Below are 18,302 nucleotides of genomic sequence, written 5' to 3'. Positions count from 1 at the left end.
CATTTCGAGTCATGTTTATGACTGCAATGCATTCTCCACTTTATAGACAAAGGATTGGGATGATGAACATCCTAGAGCAAATCTATAATCCATCACCTTTGTACATGGAACGAAGGTGGACGGGTGCTTCAGGAGTCTACTATATAGCTGCCCACCGGTTTGCTTATCTACAGACCAACCTAAAGAGGATCAAGTGGTTGGAAGACCTGAAAGTCATGAAGCTATTCGTTTTTGTGGAAGCTCACATAAATTCAACTTTACATATTCGGGGTCGGAGGGTTGAGATGAACTCATATGTATATGAGGAAGTAACCCATGTAATCCCTGCCAACATGATTAAAGTGTTGGGCCACCATGAGAAGTATGGATTCCGACGGAAAGGATATCCTAAACTTCCAATGACTTATCAATTCCTGAAGATCCATGACCCAAAACCTTACTATTACACAGTTCTTGTAGATAAATGCAATACAACGTTGTTCTCCCCAAAATAAATGTACCAGTTGGCTTATCATCGCATGAAACGTTGTATTCAAAAGGGATATACCCATATTAATACAAATAAAGACTTCATTTTATCAATGTCTGGTTGTGCATAAGAATTGATAAAAAGTTAAGTAGCTACATTGTTTACGAGATAGCTGAATTAAAGATATAATATAAATTAATAACGATTATCGTATAATAACGTTAAGAAACCTTTATCCAGGCACAACCCCAGGTACAGGTTCCTAATTCACCTCCTACATCAAGTACTGCTGTAATCCAGGAGAAGAAGTTCCTTCTCAAGCAGATTAAGCCACCTAAGTTTGACGGGAGAGGCAGATTCGTCCAAGCTGATACTGAAATTTGGATTGAATCCATGGAGGATTACTTCGAAGCAGCTAGTACTGCACCTGCCAATCAGGCTATGCTCGCCAAGTTAAAGCTTACCGGCGAAGCCAGACTTTGGTGGAAACAATGGTGTAGGGATCAAGGGATCGCAGAAGGATTCGTTACCTGGGAGAAGCTGAAGAAAGCCGTGCAGGGAAGATACTTGCCACCTGCATATCGCACTCAGAAGATGAATGAGTTCTACGAGCTAAAACAGCTGGGACTCACTCTTGACGAATACTACTCTAAATTTGTCTCACTTTTAAAGTATGCGCCACAGATGGACATCACGCAGCAGGTGTCCAAATTTTGTGCGGGTTTAAATCCACCAGTCAATACCCGTCTTGAATCTATGCATCCATCAGATCTTCAGGACGCACTCATTTGAGCGGCGCCTATAATTGAGGAGGTGAAGTCTAGACCAAGGGGTAACAAAGCTTGGTCTTACAATGACCCAAATAGAGGAGCATTCAGACCTCAAATTAAGAGAGTTCAAGGTCATAATCAGGGACAAAGAAATAAAGCAAGGACGAATAACGTCAACAACTTTGTTCCTACTCAAAGTAATGGCCGAAACCTCTATTTTTTCCACTGCAACGAACCCGGTCACTTCAAGAGGCAATGTCCCAAGCTTGGTGGAGGACATCGCCAAGCGCCTTTCCAAGGAACAGGCCGTGGTCAAGGAGCTGCTACCCGAGGAAGAGGAAGAACCACCTGCATTGCCAATAGGCAAATGTGCGAAGAAGAAGAAGAAGAAGATACGACCATGGAAGCAGAATTCGAAAGAGCGACAGTCCATGCCGCTTTACACAAGAAAGGGCCAAATCGCCAGTTTTCGGTGATTCAGACACCGTCAGACTATCAAGGTAAAGGTTTCAAGACCTTGATTGATTGTGGCAGTACACACTCCTTTATCTCACCAGCATGTGCAAAAAGATTAGGAATAGCCACAGTAGAAGCACCTACCCTGCTTGTGGAATTGGCAAATGGTCGTGAGGTTACTTGTGCCAGGCAAACTGCTAAGGTGGAATTCTTTCTGGGAGGAAAGAAGACTTCCGTCAAATTCAGAGTCATGAATTTAGGTATCCATGAGTGTCTACTCGAAATGGATTGGCTTAAGCCTAATGACGCCAACATTCACTATGGAAAGGGTCAAGTTTCCTTTTGAAACTTTGAAAGGGAATTAGTCACAACTCAAGGTGAGGCAGGAGTGCCAAGAATCCAATTGACCAAAGTATCTCAGATCATAAAAGGAGTCAGAAAAGGATTACCTGTTTACTTGATCAAACTCAATAAATTAGATCAAAAGCAAGAGTCTCATGAAGGACCTTCTTGGCTAAAGGAATACATGGACGTATTCCCTGAAGAGTTGACTGAACTTTTGCCTCAAAGAGAAGTGGATCGTGAAATTAGATTAATACCAGGAGCTGTGCCAATTGCAAAGAGACCTTATAGAATGTCCATACCACAAGCAATTGAGTTGAAGGAACAACTCAAGCAACTGCTAGATCAGGGCTACATCCGGCCTAGCAATTCACCGTGGGGAGCTCCAGTACTATTCCAAAAAAAGAAAGATGGGACACTTCGACTATGTATTGATTACCGAGGGTTGAATCAATCCACAGTCAAGAACAAGTATCCTATTCCTAGAATAGATGAGCTTCTTGATCATCTTCAGGGTGTGAAGATCTTCTCCAAGATTGATCTCAGGTCAGGCTACTATCAGATAAGGATCAAGGAAGAAGATATCCCAAAGATGGCCTTTAATACAAGATATGGGCACTTTGAGTTCCTAGTTATGTCATTTGGGCTTAGGAATGCACCTGCCACCTTCAATAGGTTAATGTAGGATATCTTTAGGCCATATCTTGATGATTTTGTGCTTGTCTTCTTTGATGACACCTTAGTCTATTCTAAACAGGAAGAAGATCATAAACCCCAACTTCGGATTGTCCTTGAGACAATGAGGTCACATAAGCTGTATGCTAAAATGAAGAAGTGTGCATTCTTCAAGCGTCAGATTGAATATCTGGGATTCATAATATCAGCAGAAGGAATATCAATGGACCCAGCCAAGGTCAGAGATGTGCTTGAGTGGCCAATACCAGTATCCATCAAAGAGATACGTAGCTTTCTTGGATTGACAGGATGGTATAGGGTCTTTATAAAAAACTATGCTTTAATTGCAGCACCTCTGACAGACTTACTGAAGAAGCAAACTTCCATTGCATGGTCAACTCCCGAACAAAATAGCTTCAAAAGATTGAAGCAAAGTTTGGTATCAGCACCTATTCTAAAACTTCCAGACCTCAACAAAGAGTTCGAGGTAGTAACTGATGCTAGCATTCTTGCCTTGGGGTGTGTACTTATGCAGGAAGGTCATCCAGTAGCATACTCTTCAAGGAAATTGAAGAGTCATGAAAGGAATTATGCTACGCATGATCTGGAATTGCTAGCTTCATCCATTCTCTAAAGATTTGGAGACACTACTTGTTGGGTAACAACTTTACTCTAGTAACTGACCATAAAAGTCTCAAATGGATCTTTACCCAGGACGAGCTCAACATGAGGCAACGTCGGTGGATTGAAGTGTTGGAAGAATATGACTTTGAAATCAAGTACCGACCAAGGAAAGAGAATGTAGTCGCCGATGCACTTAGTCGCAAGGCATTCCTAAATTCCCTAATCTTGCAGAATCCATCAACGGCCAGATCTCTAGCTACAAAAGTATCTATGCCAAACAACCCTATACTTGAGTTAGCTAGAGAGGAAGCATGCCATGATTTGGCCTACTAAACAATGCTAAAGGAGATCTCTATCAAGGAGCAGAACCAAAATTTGCAGGCTAAGTATCAGGAATTTTCCATTAATAGTGGACTTGTCTACTACAGAACAAGGCTGTGTATACAGCAAGCAAGTCACTTAAGCAAAAGATATTGTGGGAAGCTCATGATTCTCCTTTTGCAGAACATCCTGGCTATGCTAAGACTCTTAATACAGTTAAGAAGAGCTACCATTGGGAGAGGCTCAAACGTGACGTTCTCAAATATGTCACTGAGTGTTTGTCTTGCCAACGTATCAAAGCCGAACATGTCATGATGCCAGGGAAACTACAACCGCTTGACATTCCCCAAATGAAATGGGAATTCATCAGTATATGGATTTTGTTGTAGGCCTACCCCAAGTCCAGGGAGGATACAACTCCATCATGGTTGTGATTGACATGCTTACTAAGGTTGCACACCTTATTTCAATAAAGACAAACTATAAAGCCTCAGACATTGCAAGATTGTTTATCAAGGAGATATTCAAGCTACATGGTTTACCCAGAAGAATCATTAGTGATCGTGATTCTCTTTTCACATCACACTTCTGGAGAGCTATCTTTGAAGCTATTGGGACTCAACTCTGTTTTAGTACCGCCTACCATCCCCAAACGGATGGCCAAACAGAGTGAGTAAATCAAGTCATCCAGGATATGCTTAGGGCATACTGCTGTCGGGAGCCAAAGAGGTGGATTCAATACTTGCCTTTGGTAGAATTTTCATACAATGCTTCTTACCAGCAAAGTATTCAGATGACCCCTTTCCAAGCATTGTATGGTCATGACTGTCGAAGTCCCCTAAACTTTTCTGATCCAACCCTAAGGGTTGAGGCTTCAAGGCTAATGTTGGAAGAGATGGATGACCAAATTAAGTCAATAAGACAGGACATACAAGCGGCTAAGGATAGACAAAAGGCATACGCGGATTTGAAGCATCAAGTAAGGGTCTTCGAAGAAGGAGACATGGTCTTCATTCGCATATGCCCTAAAAAGAGTTCTCTATCCTTAGGAGATTGCAAGAAGCTAAGTCCAAGGTATTGTGAGCCATACAAAATCCTCAAAAAATTAGGACCTAATGCTTATAAACTGCAACTCCCTGAGAACCTAAAATTTCATAATGTATTCCACATTAGCCTATTGAAAAAGTATGTATCTAATCCTAACCATGTACTTGACGATCAACAAATTGTAATGCCTAGTCAAGGAGTTCTTGAACTAAGGTCTGATAGGATCTTAGATGTTAGGAAGAGACAACTAAGATCCAGAACCCTGAGAGAATGTCTTGTCCAATGGAAAGATTATCCTGAAGAGGATGCCACTTGGATAAATGAAGGCACTCTCAACCATCAATATCCCGAGTTTTACCTCGAGATGAGGACATCTCGATTCCTCTAAGGGGGAGAGAATGTAACGTTTGCATAAAACATAATTCTTTTTTTCTTTTTAAAAAGGGATAATATGAATTTTTTTAATTCCCCTCCCCAACCGACTGATGTGCTGGAAGGGGAGGGAAATAGCAAGAGGTGGAAGCTCCTCACTGGGAGCTTGCGGGAGTAGGAGGCCATGCCTCTCACCACGTCGGGAGGGAGGATCCTCCTCCCTTCCCCTATTTAAATTGTGGGGGCTGCCTCCATGAAGAGGGTGGACAGTTGACGTTGAATGCCGTCCGAATGCCAAAAGGAGGGAGTGAGCCTTCTCCTTCGTGAGGGTGTGATACCCTTTGCAGGACCGTCTAGCACTCCGCCTTTAGTCGCAAGGCCTCATTGCCACACAGAAGTGCCACCAGCCCGTCACTGACACGGTGTTCAAATCTCCCTCCTGGCCACGTATGAAGCTTAGAAGGTTCTAAAGAGAAGCTTCTAAGGGGGCTAGATAAGCCCCCTTTCCTCCTTTTCCCCTTTTCCCCTTTCCCCCTTTCCCCCTTTCACCCCCGGGTTTTTAAATCCTCCTAAGCCCCTTTCACCCCCTTGTGTTCCTTTCACCCCCTTGTGTTCCCTTCACCCCCTTATGTTGCCTTTCATCTTTCCCCCCTGGGTTTTAAAATCCCTAAGTCCTTTTCACCCCCGTATCCACACCCCCCCCCGTGTCCTAGAATCCCTCCAAGACCCCCCTTCCTATACCTTTCACTCCTGTGCCCAAAAATCTCCCAAGGCCCTCTTCTTATGCCTTTTGGAACCACACACACACCCTTCCCCCCCTTGTTTTAAGCCCCCTCATCCCATGTGTGTTGGAACCTCGTAATTTAAACCTTTCTTCCCCCGTATTTAACCCTTAAGCCCCTTTCTTTTGGGCTTGTTATCCCCCCTCCCCCCCGTGTGTAAACCCCTATAGGGCCTTTCCCTTGGGCTTTGTAAGCCTTTCCCTCTCAGAAGAACTAAGACCTTAAAGGTCTTATTACCCCCTCCTCATGGTTAAACCCTTAACTATTCCTTGCCCTTTCCAAAATACCCTTGGGACTTGGTTTTTTCCCCTACTCGAAAAAGAGAAGAAGAGTATTGACGTGCAATGGAGCGACGATGGAATTCCGAAAAGGAGTGTAAAGCTGCTTCCACATTCGAAGGACTACAATTGCAATGCCTCCTAAGAAAGTCCAAGGAGTAGCTGCGGGAGGGTCATCTCCCGGTATCCATGTGGATATCTCACCCCAACCCAGGTTTTTTCTTCTTAATTTTATATCGTTGTAATTCAATCATGCAAGATGAATTGTTAGGAATAGGATATATTTTGTCCTAGTTGTTCACGACGAAGGAATTTAGTTTAATGGAACATGCAAAATAAATAAAGCATAAACGTTTTTTTTTTTCAAATAGCTTTATGCATGGAAAATGCAAATCATGAAAGGATTCTTACGATGCATAAACTCTAGCAAATTATCGTTGCTAACTGCATAACTTAGCAAGGAAAAGGTTGCTTATTTAGCATGAGTTTGTTCACAAAAGGAAAGATTAGTTGGATTAAACCTAACCTCAAATCAAGAAGAACAGCGGGATGATCGTCAAAGGACACGAACAACAAAAGCGTTGACCTAGAGTTATGTCTTAACCCGATTTACGCTGTTTTAAGGGAACAGAATGGGACTATGCCTTATGGCAGAGAGGTTGAGCTTTGCATCCCTCTCATTTCCCATTCTCCTTGAACCAAGTGCAGCGTAAATCTGCTTCGGGCCTGGTGTTTCTGCGTAAAGTAGTTCTCTTGGGTCCGACACTAGTTGCAGTTAGGAAATGACCAATCAGGAAAACCCTAATTCAGGTCGATCCTAAGTGGGAACGGCCGGTACTTCTGCTACATGGTAGACGCGGAAAGCCCTAGATCGCGAATCCCGTAACATTCCATGGGAGTGCCGGGCGGAGCTTTCTAGACTTCCTTTCCGATGGACTGCTAAGATGTGTCCTGGATGATACTAGTGGACACGTTACATCTTGATCTTCTTTGACTGTAGCAAGATATGCTCTTTGAAATCTTTTCTTAGCACGGCAAAACTTCTCAATATGCCTAATTTTCTTACAAAAATCATAGACTATGCTCTTCTTTCCCGTCACATAGAGGAGTTGTTGGTCTCCTCTTGGGATGCTTGTTTCTCCCTTGCTCTTGATCTTCTTTTCTTCTTCCAGGAGAGAGGCTTTGATATCCACAAGATTCGGCTTTGGTATGTTGACTAATGTGGTAGACACTCTATCAAACTCAGGTGGAAGACTCTTGAGAAGCACTCCAATGCAAATGTCTTCATCCATCTTCAAGTTGATTCCTGCAAGTTGTATCAACCAACTTTCCATATAATTCAATTGAGTTGCAAGTGAGGTGCTACTTTTCATGTTAGGCCTAAAAAATTCAATTAGTAAGCCATATTTGGAGAGTTTTGAGTGAGCTCCAAATAGGGTTTCTAATCTATCCCATGTTGCTTGAGATGTTTCTCAATCATCAACATGATAAATGTATGTAATATTTCTGTTGAAAAATATTACTAGTCTGACTTTCCACGCCCTGCATGAAACTCATGCAAAGGTTAATTCCGGCATTGGAGTTGCCCGCAATGCAATCTATAAACCGTACCGAGGAATCATGACCTCTCCACTGGCAAAATGGAATCGAGGTTTAAAAACCCGCATAGCTGTAGGTGAACTCCCTCTTGGGAGGATGTTAAGAGGATAATGTTGGGATAAAATTGTTGCAATTTTTTTTATTATTTACCTTCCCCCAGCCGATGCGTGGTTAAGGGAAGGGGATGGGCTATTATGGCAACTTGAGAGGTGGAGCGGAAGACGCCATGCAAGGGGCCACATAGGGGGAGGTTCTCTCTCCCCCCAGACTATAAATACACCCTCTAAGGTGTTGAAGGGGAAGGAGAAGAAAAAGGCTGCGATAGGCTGCTTGAGAGGTGAGAGGAGGAAGGTGCCAGGATGTGGAGGCTATTGCGCCGTAAGGAGGGAGAAGTTGCTGCAGAAGAGCTACCACTGAGGCTCATCACCCTGCCAATCTGCCAGCTCTGCCTTAATTATGCCACGACTGGCTGCTGTTGACGCCGCCCTTTCCTCATCCACGAATCACCTTCGTCCCCGTCCACATGGGTTCAACAGCCCAGACGCTCCTTAGAAGCTTCTAAGGGGGCTTCTCTAAGCCCCCTTCCCATTGCAACCCCCATAAGTCCATACTAAACTCAGTTTCTTTAAGCCCCCTTCCTATTGGGATCCACCAAAAGTCCTATAAAGCCCATTTTACCCCGGGATTTTAAAGCCCCTTCCCGTGGATTTCCATAAAGCCCATTTTACGGAGATTTTAAGTCCCCTTCCTATTGGATCCTACACAAGCAATCTTTACCTCCGGTTTTAAAGCCCTTCCCGTTGGAATCCCCATAAGCCCATATTAGCCCCAGTTTTAAAGCCTTCCCACTCGATTTCCCCCATAAGGCCATTGAAGAGGATTTCTTTAAGCCTTTTTCAAGGTCTTTACCTTGGGATTTTGAAGAAAAATAAGTGTAAAGTCCTTCCCACCAATCATCCACAAGCCCCTAGGCTTGGGATTTGGAGTTCCCTTTTTCACAAGGCCCCATAAAATCATTCCTAGCCTGAAATTTCAAGGAAAAAAATCTCTCAAGCCTCCGTTTTTGCAAGGCTTTCACAAGAACCCTCTCACGAATCCCTCTTTTCTAAAAGAAGAAGGCCCAAGCTCTGAACCCTAAGGCCTCCCAAAGCCAAATTCCGCAAGTCGGAACTTCGGTCTAGAAAGCCATACCTCAAAGGGAATTGCGCGTACGAGGGAGACGGGCCAAGATCATAAGACTGCAAGGCAAGGCAAGAAGTTAGAAATCCACAAAGGCTAACCGATGGCCCCTAAAAAGGCACAAGGCGCAATCGCAGGAGGATCATCTCCTAATATTCATGTGGATATTTCACCGAACCCACAAGTCCAGGTTTTCTTCCTATTTTTGATTTACGTCGAAATATTACAATTATGCATGGTAAGTTCATGGAATTAGGATGCACTTTTGCAATGGAAATACATTGGCTATTTTAAAGGAAGTAACTCACGATCGAAGATCAGTCATTTGTATTTTTCAATGGAATGAACCAAAGATGTGTATCCATTTTTAGCAAGTTGCTTCTGTGCATTGCAAAGTAACGAATCTAGAACAACTAATGACTATCATTACAAAGTTTAGGAATAGTTCGTCCTTGTCGTAAGACAAATAAATTGGTTTACCCAAAACACCTAAATTGCAAAGGATTCATTTAGGATGGTTAAATCGATACAACTCACTCCAAGTGCTTACTAGGGTTTAGCACGTTAAGGACTTGACCTAGTCACACTTATTGCCAAGTCAAAACTCTCATACCCTAAAGTCTTTCCCACATTCACGGAATGTAGGAACAATTGGACGTACTTGTAACAAACAAATTAGGGTTTCCGCCCTAAAGATCACTCATTAAAAAGATGAAACTCGGATTGAGTTAGAATCCCTAGGACCGATGATGTCGGTCTAGTGCAATCGGGAATGGATTGGATATGAAGACACCCTAACCCTGTTTCCTATCTAATCATGATTCTATGATTAGAAGATGCCATTCGATGGGTAAAATAATCCCATGGATTAGATGCGACACTTGTGCAACAAGTTGCAACGTCGCATGATCTTGTGGATTTGATCACAAGAGAATGGCCAATTCCTCGGAATGAGATTGGCAGATTCTTGCGCAAGTTTATCTTACAAGAGGATGAGTAGTCGTCTTGATATAGCACCTTTCTTGGAAAAAGTGACCAAGATAAGGGAATTAGATATTTTCTTGGAGGCAAAGGACCAACCAATAATTTGGAGCAACATATTTACTGTTAATAGAACTTAAGGTATTGGTTAATTTTTGTTAATAGGGTAATGGCCCTAACCCAAGGACATAAGGGTTAACAAACAAACCCTTGGGGAGTCGCAATTGATCCGGGATCGAATGCTGGATGCATTCGAAGGGAAGGATTCACTCCTTAGCAGTTGGCCAAATAATGACCACTAGAAATGATTGTGCTTGTAACAATTTAGAGAACACTGTTTGCTTTGTTTGCTCAATGAACTAAAGGATGAAAAGATATCTAATACTTCAAGTTGAAGGCCTGAAGGGAGAGGCAGCCTTAGTTACACCCGACTGTCTGCTTGACCCTAACCAGGGGGGTTGTTAGCCATGCCGGGAAGGTGGACCGGACCCGCCGTGTGAGGTCTTTCTGTTGAGCACTACTTGGAGTAGGAGGACACTTGGGTGCCAGGGGGGCTCTAGCTGTAAATACCTCGCCTTATAGGCCCTGTACAAGGGGGGCTCTGGCTATAAATACCTCGCCTTCTAGGCCCTGCACAAGAGGCCAACGTGAGTCAGGATTGGATTTTGAGGCCTGCATACTAGTCTATGGGTGGAATCTTAGATCAGTAATCCCTATGGATTGCTGGATAGCCTTCAAGAGGATTATTGATAAGCCTACGGGCTGGACTTTATGAATGTATTCCAAAGATAAATATGATAACCTGTTGAAAAGGAACTTGTTTGACGCTACTTTTCTATGTCAAGTGCTAAGATTATGTGAAGGAGCCGGTGCCTAACAGGCTAATAAGGAAGTAGCTTGATGCATGTCCAACTAAATGTGGTAGGTAATTAGACAACTCAAACAACTTGAGGAAAGTGCGTGGATGTGGCCATGGGTCCGTCCTACGGATGGGTGGTCCCGGTTGGCCGGGAACTTTTCTCAATCATAAAGGACAGCAAGGAGATCTTCTTAAAGGAAATGAATAGCAAGGGCAGTGACCTAGAGTTTATGTTATAATAATCCTGATTTATGCTCTTTTAGGGGAATGGAATGGGACTATGCCTTACAGCCGAGAGGTCGAGCCTTGCATCCCTCTCATTTCCCATTCTCCTTGAACCAAGTGCAACGTGAATCCGCTTCGGCCTTGGCATTTCTACATAAAGTAGTTCACTAAAGGTTCGACGCTAGTTGCCATTTAGAAAATGACCATTAGGGAAAACCCTAATTCAGGTCGGTTCTAAGTGGAAACGGCTAGAATACTTCCACTACATGGCAGACGCGGAAAGTCCTAGATCGCAAACCCCGTGACATTCCATGGGAGTGTCAGGCGGAGCTTTCTAGACCTCCTTTCCGATGGACTACTGAGACGTGTCCTAAAGGGAAGAGATGGACATGTTATAGTTGGTATCAGAGCGAACCAATGAAGGATTTGTTTTTTAAGAAATCTTAATAAGAATAAGTAAAGCAAATGTTGCTGTTCAGAACATTTTCTTACTTTCGATGATGTCTTCCAGAATTATGAAGCATGGAACAGGTTCTTAGTGTTCCGAGTCATGTTTATGACCGCGATGCATTCCTCGGATTATCGACAAAGGACCGATATGATGAGCATCCTAGACTGTATTTATAATCCATCACCTTTGTACGTGGAACGGAGATGGACGTGTGACTCATGAATTTACTATATAGCTGCCCACCGGTTTGCATACCTTTGGACCAACCTAAAGAGGATCAAGTGGTTGGAGGACCTGAAGATCATGAATCAGTTCATTTTTGTGGAGGCTCACGTAAACTCAAATTTACATATCAAAGGTCCGAGGGTTGAGTTGAACTCATATGTATACAAGGAAGTGACCCGCGTAATTCTCGCCGACAGGATCAAGGTGTTGGGACCTATGAGAAGAATGGGTTCCAAAGGAAAGGATACCCTAATCTTCCAATGACTTACCGATTCCTGAAGATCCATGACCCGAAACCATACTATTATCCAGTTTTCGTAGCTAAATGTAATACAACATTATTCTCCCCAAACTAATGTAACAATTGCTCTATCATCATAGGAGTTATTGTACTTCGAAAGGGCTAGGCCCATATAAATGGAATAAGACTTCTTTTTATCAATGCATGTTTTGTCTATGAGAATTGATAAAAAGTTAAGTGGCTAGATTCATTGATTGATAGCTGAAATGGGTATGAAATATAAATCATAACGATTAGCGAGTTGTAACATTAAGAAACCTCTATCCAGGCACAACCCCAGGTACAGTTTTCCACATCGCCTCCTACATCAAGTACTGTCGTGATCCAGGAGAAGAAGTTTCTTCTCAAGCAGATCAAGCCACCAGAATTTGACGGGAAAGGTAGGACTGTCCAAGCGGATGCAGAGATTTGGATAGAGTCCATGGAAGATTACTTTGAAGCAACCAGTACTGCACCCTCCAACCAGGCTATGCTCGCCAAGCTGAAGCTCACTGGCGAAGCCAGACTTTGGTGGAAGCAATGGTGCAGAGATCAAGGGATCACGGAAGGATTCATTGCCCGGGAAAAGGTGAAGAAAGCTGTGCAAGGAAGATACTTACCACCTGCATATTGCATGCAGAAAATGAATGAGTTCTACGAGCTAAAACAACTGGGACTCACTCTTGACGCATACTACTCAAAATTTGTTTCACTTCTAAAGTATGCACCTCAGATGGACATGACACAGCAAGTGTCGAAATTTTGTGCTAGTTTAAACCCACCAGTGAATACCCGTCTCAAATCCATGCACCCAACCAATCTACAGGACGCATTAATTCGAGCTGCGCCCATAATTCAGGAGGTGTAGGCTAGGCCAAGAAGTAACAAAACTTGGCCTTATAATGACCTGAACAGAGGAGCATATAGGCCTCAAGTGAAGAGAGTTCAAGGTCAAAATCAGGGACAAAGAAAGAGAGCAAGGACAAATAATGCCAACAGCTTTGTCCCTACCCAAAGCAATGGCCAAAATCTCCGTTGTTTCCACTACAATGAGCCCAATCATTTCAAGAGGCAATGTTCCAAGCTTGGCAGAGGACATCGTCAAGCACCTTTCCAAGGAACTGGCCATGGCCAGGGAGCTGCTACCCAAGGCAAAGGAAGAACCGCCTGTGTTGCCAACAGGGAAATGTGCGAAGAAGAAGATCCGACCATGGAAGCAGAGTTTGAAAGGGCGATAGTCCATGCCGCTCTTCACAAGAAAGGCCCGAATTGCTAGTTTTCAGTGATTCGAACACCATTGGACTATCAAGGTAAAGGTTTCAAGACCTTGATTGATTGTGGTAATACACATTCCTTTATCTCACCAGCTTGTGCAAGAAGATTAGGAATAGCCATAGTACAAGCACCTACCTTGCTTGTGGAATTCGCAAATGGTCGTGAGGTCACTTGTACCAGGGAAACTGCTAAGGTGGAATTATTTCTGGGAGGAAAGATGACTTTGGTCAAATTCAGAGTCATGAACCTAGGTATCCATGAGTGTCTACTTGGAATGGATTGGCTTAAACCTAATGGCGCCCACATTCATTGTGGAAAGGGCCAAATTTCCTTTCAAAACTCTGAAGGGGAATTGGTCACAACTCAAGGTGAGGCTGGAAATCCAAAAATTCAATTGGCCAAAGCATCTCGGATTATAAAGGGAGTTAGAAAGGGACTACCTATCTACTTGATTCAGCTCAATAAGTTAGATCAGAAGCAAGAGTCTAGTGAAGAACCTTCATGGCTAAAGGAGTACGTGGATGTATTTCCTGAAGAGCTGACAGAACTCCCACCTCAAAGAGAAGTGGATCATGAGATGAAGCTAGTGCCAAGTGTTGCACCAATTGCAAAGAGACCTTATAGGATGTCCATCTCGGAAGCAATTGAGCTCAAGGAGCAACTCAAGCAACTATTAGATCAGGGCTACATCCGTCCTACCAGCTCGCCATGGGGAGCTCCAATATTGTTCTAGAAAAAGAAGGATGGAATGCTTCGATTGTGTATTGATTAGAGAGGATTGAATCAATCAACTGTTAAGAACAAGTACCCTATTCCTAGAATAGATGAGCTTCTTGATCGTCTTCAAGGTGCAAAGATCTTCTCCAAGATTGATCTCAGGTCTCGTTACTATCAGATAAGGATCAAGGAAGAAGATATCCCAAAGACGGCCTTCAACACAAGATATGGACACTTTGAGTTCCTAGTTATGTCATTCGGGCTCACGAATGCACCTGCCACCTTCAACAGGTTAATGCAGGATATGTTTAGGCCATATCTTGATGACTTCATACTCGTCTTCTTCAACGATACCTTAGTCTATTCCAAACGGGAAGAAGATAATGAAACCCAACTTCGGATTTGTCCTTGAGACAATGAGCGCACACAAGCTATATGCTAAGATGAAGAAGTGTGCATTCTTCAAGCGTTAGATTGAATATCTGGGATTCATCCTATCAGTGGAAGGAATCTTACTGGATCCGTGGCCAAAGTCAGATATGTTCTAGAATGGCCAATACCAACAACTATCAAAGAAATACGCAGTTTTCTGGATTGACAGGTTGGGATAGGGTCTTCATCAGAAACTATGCTTTGATTGCAACACCTCTGACAAACTTACTGAAGAAGCAAACTTCCATTGCATGGTCAACTCCCGAACAAAATAGCTTCGACAGATTGAAGCAAAGTTTGGTATCAGCACCTATACTGAAACTCCTGGACCTCAGTAAGGAGTTCAAGGTAGTAACTGATGCTAGCACGCTTGCTTTAAGATGTGTGCTCATGCAAGAAGGTCATCCTGTAGCATACTCTTCAAGGAAATTGAAAAGCCATGAGAAGAATTATGCTACCCATGATCTAGAACTATTAGCTGTCATCCATGCTCTAAAGCTTTGGAGACACTACCTGTTGGGTAAGAAGTTTACTCTAGTGATGGATCATAAAAGCCTCAAGTGGATCTTTACCCAGAACGAGCTCAAGATGAGGCAACGTCGGTGGATTAAGTGCTAGAGGAGTATGATTTTGAAATCAAATATCTACCGGGAAAGGAGAATGTAGTTGCCGATGCACTCAGTCACAAGGCATTCCTTAATTCTCTAAACTTGCAAAATCCGTCAACAGCTAGATCTCTAGCTACAAAGGTATCCATGCCAAACAACCCAATACTTGAGCTAGCTAAAGAAGAAGCATGCCATAATCCATCCTATCAAAAGATGCTAAGGGAGATCCCTATCAAGGACCAGGTCCAAAAGCTACTGGCTAAGTATCATGAATTCTCTATCAGTAGTGGACTTTTCTACTATCGAACGAGATTATGCATACCGACAAGCCAGTCACTTAAGCAAAAGATACTTGGGAAGCTCATGACTCCCCTTTCTCAGGACATCCTGGCTATGCCAAGATTCTCAATGCAGTTAGAAAGAGCTACTATTGGGAGAGGCTTAAAGGTGACATTCTCAAATATGTCACTGAGTGTTTGTCTTGTCAACGTATCAAAGCCGAACATGTCAAAATGCCAAGAAAGTTCAGTGAGGATACAACTCCATCATGGTTGTGGTTGACATGCTTACTAAGGTTGCACACCTTATTCTAGTTAAGACAAACTATAAAGCCTCAGACATTGCAAGGTTGTTTATCAAGGAGATATTCAAGCTACATGGGTTACCCAGAAAAATCATTAGTGATCGTGATTCTCTCTTCACATCACACTTCTAGAGAGATATATTTGAAGCCATTGGGACTCAATTCTGTTTTAGTATAGCTTACCATGTCAAGAATTGCATGGTGGGGGGACTTGCTCAAGATGCTGCGCCGATCACACACAGAATGCACAAGGAGAAGCTCACTCAAGAGACAAGAAGAGAGATGGAGGCGAAAACGTTTTCTTGCTGATTTCTTCTTCTTCTTCCACACACTTTTACAATGTATACAAAGTATAGATAAGATACAACATAAAGGAAAGTGGCCTACAAGTCAACAACCTGAATATAATAAGTAATGAGTCAGTGGCCATGTGTGAGTCATAATGACCATCGACGTGCTAAGTGTAGACGTGTAGACCCATCTAACCAGGCGGTCCATCATTAATATCCGCATGTGTTGAGCTTTTCATCTCAACATACCATCCCCAAACTGATGGCCAAACGGAGCGAGTCAATCAAGTTATCGAGGATATGCTAAGGGCACATTGCTGTCGTGAACCAAAAAGGTGGATTCAATACTTGCCTTTGGTTGAATTTGCCTACAATGCCTCTTACCAACAAAGCATTTAGATTACCCCTTTTCAAGCATTGTATGGTCATGATTGTCGAAGTCCCCTAAACTTCTCAAATCCAACCTTGAGGGTTGAAGCTTCAAGGCAGATGCTAGAAGAGATGGATGAGCAAATAAATTCAATAAGATAGGACATCAAGCCACCAAGGATAGACAAAAGGCATACGTGGATTTGAAGCATCAAGGTAGAACCTTCAAGGAAGGGGACATGGTCTTCATTTGCGTATGGCCAAAGAAGAGTTCTCTATCCTTAGGAGATTGAAATAAGCTAAGTCCAAGGTATTGTGGGCCATACAAGATCCTCAAATGCCTAGGACCCAATTCTTATAGACTGCAACTCCCTGAGAACCTAAAGGTTCATAATGTATTCCATATCAGCCTATTGAAGAAGTATGTACCTAATCCTAGCCATGTACTTGATGACCAACAAATTGTAATGCCTAGCCAAGGAGTCCTTGAGCTACGGCCTGACAGGATCTTAGATGTTAGGGAGAAACAACTGAGATCTAGAACCTTGAGAGAATACCTCGTCCAGTGGAAAGATTATCCCGAGGAGGTTGCCACTTGGATGGATGAAAGCAATCCCAACCAAAAATATCCCCAGTTTATCTCGAGATGAGGATATCTCGATTCCTCCAAGGGGGAGAGAATGTAATATTTTTGTTGAAAAATATTACTAGTTCAACTTTCCACACCCCGTGTGAAACTCATGCAAAGGTTAGATCCGGCATCGCAGTTACTAGCAGTGCAATCTATAAACCGTACTGAGGAGTCATGACCTCTCCATTGGCAAAATGGGACTAAGGTTTAAAAACCCGCATAACCGTAGGTGAACTCGGTCTTGGGAGGAGGTCAAGAGGATAATGTTGGGATAAAATTGTTGCTAAATTTTTTTATTATTTACCTTCTTCCAGTTGATGCGTGGTTGAGGGAAGGGGATGGGCTATTATGGCAACTTGAGAGGTGGAGGGGAAGACGCCATGCGAGGGGCCACGTAGGGGGGAGGTCCTCTCTCCCCCCAAACTATAAATACACCCTCTAAGGTGTTGAAGGGGAAGGAGAAAAAAAGGCTGCGACAAGCTGCTTGAGAGGTGAGAGGAGGAAGGCGATAGGCTATGGAGGCTATTGCGCCATGAGGAGGAAGGAGTTGCTACAGAAGAGCTGCCACTGAGGCTCGTTAGCCCACCAATCCGCCAGCTCTGCCTTCATTACGCCATGGTTGGCTGCTCTACTGACGCCGCCCTTTCCTCGTCCACCAATCACCTTCGTCCCCATCCACGTGGGTTCAGCAGCCCAGAAGCTCCTTAGAAGCTTCTAAGGGGGCTTCTCTAAGCCCCCTTCCCGTTGCAACTCCCATAAGTTCATACTAAACTCAGTTTCTTTAAGCCCCCTTCCTATTGGGATCCACCACAAGTCCTATAAAGCCCATTTTACCCCGGGTTTTTAAAGCCCCTTCCCCTGGATTTCCATAAAGCCCATTTTACCGAGATTTTAAGTCCCCTTCCTATTGGATCCTACACAAGTAATCTTTACCTCCCGTTTTAAAGCCCTTCTCATTGCAATCCCCATAAGACCATATTAGCCCCGGTTTTAAAGCCTTCCCACTCAATTTTTCCCATAAGGCCATTGAAGAGGATTTCTTTAAGCGTTTTTCAAGGTCTTTACCTTGGAATTTTGAAGAAAAATAAGTGTAAAGTCCTTCCCACCTATCATGCACAAGCCCCTAGGCTTGGGATTTGGAGTTCCCTTTTTCACAAGGCCCCATAAAATCATTCCTAGCCCAGAATTTCAAGGAGAAAAATCTCTCAAGCCTCTGTCTCCACAAGGCTTTCGCAAGAACCCTCTGACGAATCCCTCTTTTCCGAAACAAGAAGGCCCAAGCTCCGAACCCTAAGGCCTCCCAAAGCCAAATTCCGCAAGTCGGAACTACGGTCTAGAAAGTAATACCTCAAAGGGAATTGCACGTACAAGGGAGACTGAGAGTAGGAGTTTTGATACTGAGAAGTGCTTAAAAATAACGAAAAATTACCAATATCAAAGGAAAAATATTCAACATCGAAGG

This window comes from Lygodium microphyllum, chromosome 18, assembly GCF_053477565.2.
Source record: "Lygodium microphyllum isolate KBCC chromosome 18, Lygodium_microphyllum_v1.1.10, whole genome shotgun sequence".
NCBI classification, from domain to species: Eukaryota; Viridiplantae; Streptophyta; class Polypodiopsida; order Schizaeales; family Lygodiaceae; genus Lygodium; species Lygodium microphyllum.
The sequence above is the reverse complement of the archived record's forward strand: the minus strand, read 5'-3'. Positions refer to the sequence as shown.